General features: G+C 36.7%; 1 long non-coding RNA gene across 1 annotated transcript; it reads right to left on the reverse strand.

Annotated features, from left to right (window-relative positions):
- Window positions 1-259: 259 nt before the first annotated feature.
- On the reverse strand, window positions 260-5,996 carry LOC119777713. Its single transcript, XR_005279950.1, has 4 exons — window positions 5,960-5,996; window positions 2,941-2,978; window positions 2,732-2,778; window positions 260-334 (listed from the first exon to the last, which is right to left on the reverse strand). It is a non-coding gene; the product is annotated as an uncharacterized LOC119777713 (long non-coding RNA).
- Between the last annotated feature and the right edge of the window lie 873 nt (window positions 5,997-6,869).

Raw genomic sequence — 6,869 nt, forward strand, 5'->3', positions numbered from 1 at the left:
CATAATCCTCTTGCTGCAGCCAGGTTTCTGTAAGGCAAAACAAGTCAATGTGATTATCACAAATCAAGTCATTAACTAGTAGACTTTTAGAGGAAAGCGATCTTATGTTAAACAGACCGCATTTAATTGTTTTAACTTTTTCCCCAATTGGAGTTATTTTGATTTTAATTAGATTATCATGATTTACTCCTTTGGGAATCTTTGCTAATTTATTAGATTTTGGTCGTGGGCAAGACACTGTCTGGATGGAGTAAAGAGTGTCATCAGCCACCCAAGCTGCTGGCACCACCTCGACTTCTTGGGTCTCTTCAAATTCAACAATGTAAAACATTGCCTAGAAGAGGAAGAGGGTACAACAACACAAAGATAATTTTACAAATACTAGACAAACTCATACACATTCCCAACTGAATAATTACATTAACCCCTTAACAGGTCCCCCCCATATGCCAAAAACTGCTAAAAAATGCATATCCCGAATTAAATTAGCTGCTGCTCTTGATCCCTTTGGAGTACATGCAAAAGCTTGGCCTCTATGTAAAGATAAAAAAACGGCCCGTGGGCGGGACCTGGACATTTAAGGGGTTAAATATGGTATACAACTTACACTTAGATGGGTGAAGGCTGACTGAACTGTAACTTGCTGCTGAGCTGCACATTAAGTATATGAATAATAAATTAAACTGAAAATGAAAACAAATGAAAACAGTGCAGCTAATGTAGAATCAGTCTGCATGCAGAAGAGGCACAACAACAAACCCTGCCTCCAAAGGTAAGCGAACACACTTCTGTACAGTGTCCAACTTAAAGCACATAAGGTGTGATGAGAGATCTGACACAAAAGAAATTCCCAAATTTGAGGAGTCAATGGGATAGTCAAAAAAGCTTGTAATCTTTAAGTATTCTTTGCAAACCAGGTATTCCTGACCCTCAAAAACAACTATATTCTGGACCAAAAGTATCTTGCCATTCATTTTAATGCATCTGTCCCTCTCTGACAAATTAATAACAAATTTATCAATTTCTAGTTCTTTAAATTGGGAGACAGTTGCCACAAAACCCTCTGGGACAGGTCCATCTGAATGCGAAATTTTGAGATTTTTTCCAGTTTTCAGAGTTTCTTCTGGTAAACTTGTTGTTTTAAGCTCTGAAATCCTGCGTATCGCTTGTTGCAGTGGTGAAGTAGGCTTCCTAACCATGCCTTTAATGCTTTTTAAATAGTTCTCAAAAGGAAATCCAGATATCAGGTCCAAGTTCCCATGTACCCTTACATCTTCACTGAGGTGAATCAAGCCATGTATGTTATACACTACAAATTCCTGCCCATAAAGTTGCCCAAAATGTTTAACAAATGCTCTGAGGAGGGTTTTCGCAAAGTCATTCAACATCAAACAATAGGTTGGACTCGCCAGAATGTAAATGCTCACAGATAAGAGCATAAAATTTTGATACACCTCAGGAGCCAGAACATCTTTCAAAACAACTGGGCCAGTGTAAAGTAGGAACTGTCGAAGTTCTGTTGCCTTCCATCTTAATCTTTCATCAAGCCCCCTTGGTCTTCGGGCAAATTCAGAGGGTATGTACATTCTGAGAGCAAGTAACTTGGCAGAAATCAGTGAGACCTGCCTGGATGAAATGCGGGATTTTAACTTCCCACATGTGCCAATCCATAAATCAAGTAGACGACGCATCACACCTAAGCAAACTAAATGCATATAGTCGTGTGGAAAGCCACTGACCATAGGAACAGATGTTTCACAAAATGGTGAACGTTTTATGTGGTGGTCCTCATCCTCTGCATTTGAAAAAGATTCATCTGTTCTCAGTCTAGCATTTACCTCTGGGAATGTCATGCGGTTATTAACATATACACCTGACTGTACACATTTGTCACAGCCACTGTAGCCATTGTGTGATTTAATACCTTTAACAAAGGCCCTTGCGGGAGCATCGCAAATTATTGAGCACACAGTGAGGAAAAAGGTTTTACCATTAACAACAAATCCATTGCTCAGGGACTTCAGTTCACAAACCAGATCCCTTAGATATTCTGATAAAGACTGAGGTTTTGAGTTCCCACAGAAAATGGCTATTGGGACAGGTCTCCGGCTGAACCCTTGCAGAATTCCCAAGACTGGCCAAAACTGAACAGATGAGCTTTTAAAAATTGGAAGACCGTCAATATTCAATTGCAATTTAAAGTTGTGACTATCTGGAACAATGAATGCAAGTCTCTGAAATATTTTAGTGAACATATTCTGTATCCCAAAATAGTGGAATGATCCACCTGCCAAGGGTCTAACAGCATGGCAAACCTGTGTCTTTAACAATGTTCTGGCATCTTTGGGCAAAGAAGGATGATGAACTTTTAGAATAGACAAGAGGGCAGACAAAGCAATCAGGGAAATCCCAAACTGTGTACTCCAGTCTCTCAAGCAACTTGCTAAATCCCTTGTGTCATGAACATCATTTCCGTCATCGTCATCATCACAACTTAATCCACCATCTCCGCTGTCTATGTCAAAGTTTGGTGGTGAATCAGCGATTGCCTCCGAGGTTGAAGGAATCACTTCATCCTGAAAACTGCACTCTTCGTCACTGTCAACCTCAAGCTCATGCTTGTCATTTAAAGAGTCAAAGAACTGTTTAACTCTTTTGACAGCTCTTTTCCTTAAATTACTGCGTGTGGTATTCCACTGTTCTTTATCCATGGCACTACAGGATCACTAACCTATTTGGTGTTTAGCAATTTGTGCAGCTCAGCAGCAGAATGATACTCTGAAAGAGAAAGAAATGACACATTGGTACATCATATATCAGTACATTTGTTTATTTATTTGACAGGGACAGTGCAAAGGTAAACAGCATGAGGGCAAGGTGTGCATTTGTAAAAAAAATAAATAAATAAATAAAAAAATGTGTTTCTCCAGAGATTCCTACCTTGAATGAGTTCAATCGTTTTTGCCACCACCAGATTTCTGTAACAATATTGCAAAACTCATCATAACAGTATAATACACTGTTGTTAAAATGTATAATATATAGGGATGCACAATATAATCAGCCGCTATCGATATTGGCCTAAAGTGAGTGTCATCATCCCATCACCCCACCGATATTTAAACGATATTCAACCGACCAGCCCACTGTTTCAGTGTATCAATATTTTTTTCCACCCCTATTTTTCAAAGTGTTGGAAACGGATAACAAACTGTTTGCAATCACTACTTATTTTTTCAGCTTTAATATTGGTATCAATATCAGTTATCGGCCACAAGTTTTAAAATATCAGCATATCGGATATCAGCGAAAACTCCAATATCGTGCATCCCTAATAATGTAGCACTGCGTCTTTTTCCTTCACAAAAATAAAGTCATACAAACAAAAAAGTCATTCACATTTTGCTTTAGACAAATAGAAATTATGTATTTATTTTCCTAGGGATGTAGTTGAAGCTGAATCAAAGAAATGCAAGGTCTTTTTTTTTTTTTAAAGCAAAATATGAAAGCCAAAATATGCTTACACTGGCCACTGAATTGCTCACAACACAGCATTCTTTTGGAAGAGCATGCAAGTTCAAACAATGCATAATAGTACATAAACTGAATAATTATAACAGTTAACCATTTTAAATTTTTTTCCATGTTCAATCTAAACTATTTTCTTGTCAGTATACAACATCTAACCAAGGGTGAAAGTAGTTTTAAATTCTTGCCGGTACTAACTGAAACATTAATCTATCTCTTTATAAATGAGTAGATGAAAATAATTCACTGCAAAAAAAATGACATCTAAATAAGTAATTTCTTCTTAAAATAAGTGCATTTTTCTTGAATTAAGGATTTAAGTGAGACACTTTGCCAATGGAACAAGACAAGTTACACTTAAAATAAGAAAAAAACAATTGATTTGTCTTATTTCAAGTGCATTTTATCTAGATGCCTTATTTTAAGAGTAAAAATACTAATTCCATTGGCAAATCATCTTATTTAACTTCTCAAATTAAGGGTAAATACGCTTAATTTAAGACATTTTTACTCATTTTGAAATCATTTTTGCAGTGTTCTTTATGCACATTTACATTTTGTATTAGGGCTGGGCGATATAGAAAAAAAGCTTATCGATAAAAAAAATGCATATTGATCGATATCAATAATTATTGAAAAGATTTGAAACCATATTTTATGTGCAGCTCTGCCTGGACATTTTATGATATTGCTAAATGATTTAATTTTAATTTTTCTAACAACTGAGAGAAAAATGCTGAGGGGCCAGCAACTTCAAAGTAATAACTCAGGTTAAAGCAGGAAACTAAGCTGAACCATAACGAGGTGCCAGCAGCTCCTCTAGAAGAATAGGGGTGAGAAAAAATAGCCCATAGAAATGCTAGGCTAAAGGGTGAGTTGATTTGGGTTTTTGTTCTTGTTGAGTGGAGTTTACATGGTAGCCTAGTCCTACAATCTTTTAATTACCACAAGCTGGTGGTGTACTATTCCCTCCCATATAGGGTATTCTATTTATGTATTTGTTATATTTATTTTGGTCACTTTTCTGATCACTTTAGTTTATTCTTTGTCAGTATACATAACTCATGTCTCTTAAGTTATTTTTCTTTAAAAAAATTCTGTTATGGTTAAAAAAGTTGGTTAAATAAATATTTAATTGGAAGTCTGTGTTTTTGTTCTTTATTAAAATTAAATCATTTAGCAATATCATAAAATGTCCAGGCAGAGCTGCGCATAAAATATGGTTTCAAATCTTTTCAATAATTATCGATATCGATCAATATGCATTTTTTTTTTATCGATAAGCTTTTTTTCTATATCGCCCAGCCCTAATGCTTAGTGGAACACAATTGTGAAATCACGCACGTCACGATGTTTATGGAAACCAAACAAACATGGAGGTAACCGGCGTATGGATGTTTTCAGGTAATCAGATCTCTCTGAGTAGAAATAAACTCATAGATCAACTGTTTACTGAGCACGTGGGTGGGGGTGTGTGGGGGGGGCTGAAAATCCTGAGAAACACGTGTTTCTCCATCTTCTCCACGGCCGAAGTGGCACCAACTTCCAGACTGAACTATGCTGCAGAGAAGCAGCTTTATTTTAATGCTGCATATTTATCACCGCTGTTCTTCTACCTGCTGCGGTCACTGTCTCTTTCTTTACCGGATGCATTTCACACACGTTTTCTCTTCTGGCTTCACAGCGGCACGCCCTCTCACTCACGTTCACACGCTGCGCTGCCTGGACCACAAAAATTTTTTTCCACAACACTTTCATTATTTTCGAGATTGATGTTCAATCAGAGCCAGAAAAATATAATTTAACTGATTCATCCATTTTTTACGCTCAGTGTCCGTCTCCTCTGGTGCAGAAATAAGCAGGTCAGTCTTGGAGGGATGCGACATGCCGTACAGACTGCGGTCGCCTTTTTTATGTGTTGCTAAAGTTAAATTGCTGCTTTGAACTCAAACACTGCTGCTGTCCTACTGATTTTAAATAGGGCATTTTGCAATACACATGAAGTAATTAATCTTGCAGTAAACGAATGTTCAGGGAGCAGGGGAGACCACCGGACTTCTGGAGGAGAGGAGGAAGGGCAGGACACCAGTGCCAGCATGAACTAAAACTCAGCTCAGACAGTTAAATTCGGATTGGATTAAAATGGATTTTCAAACAGACAAAGTAGTTTTAAAGAGCATAATTTGCTGGTAGATCTTTTTTTTTTTTTAAACAGTGCAGTCGTGATGGTTCGCTAATCTTTTAGTGGTAGCTACACAATACTGGACCATACCAGCTTACTTTCACCCCTGTTAACTGAAATTTAACTAGCTAACGTTTTTTTGTACCACTGGCAGCTAAAAAAAAAAAACATGTGAAGTTCCAACAATAAAAGCTAAACGTTTCCCACAGACAGATTAAGGCATTCATTTATTTTTCTTAAGGGACTCACCTCCCCGTTGCGTCCTCTCCTGGATAGACCTCACGGCTCCCGCACTTTCTGCTCCCGAGCGCGCTTTGTAAATTCGAATATGATGCATTCAAAACACTCGTAATTTGGATAACTCCAACTTGAAACGAAAAAAAATGTCACGGAAAATAGAATTTGAATAAAGATACGATCCTTCACGGCATACAGACTTAACAATGTTGCCTTAATTTTAAAGTACAAAAGACACTGCCACTGTGAGGCACATAGTGTAGGTCTGCTTTGTTAATTTGCATTTACAATTTACATTTCCAATGGTCAGCTTTCAATCATTTTATGTTTGGCAGAGAGCAGGTGGGAGCAGTATCTTTCCACAAATGAACTCTCACGCTTTGTCTTACTCAATTTAGCTTACATCTTTATTTAATTCTTTGGACAAAACAAAATACATGACACAATATTTAAAAATATAAATAAATAAATAAAATATATATATATATTTTTCTTTTTTTTTCTTTAATATATATATATATATATATATACAGTCTATATATATATATATATAAATATAAATATATATATATATATACATATATCTACATATATACATATATATATATATATATATATATATATATATACACATATAGTCTATAGTCCAATATATGAGCAATATATATATATGCAGTGTTGTGCCTGAACGCGTTCATTGAACGAAAGTTCATGAACTCGTTCATATTTTGGGCGAACGTGAACTGAACGTACTGCATTACTGCCTGATGAACGTTATTGTGAACTCGTTCATTCTGGTGTCTGTGAACGGCACGCTCTCTCAGTTCAGCTCCGTTCAATAGGTTGCCAGATTTCTATAGAGTCCTCCAGGCGAAACCCCGGCTAAATCACACCGTAAACAGGCCTTAATATGTAGCGGGAA

Source organism: Cyprinodon tularosa, unplaced genomic scaffold (assembly GCF_016077235.1).
Source record: "Cyprinodon tularosa strain WSP-4 unplaced genomic scaffold, ASM1607723v1 ctg1262, whole genome shotgun sequence".
Taxonomy (NCBI): Eukaryota; Metazoa; Chordata; class Actinopteri; order Cyprinodontiformes; family Cyprinodontidae; genus Cyprinodon; species Cyprinodon tularosa.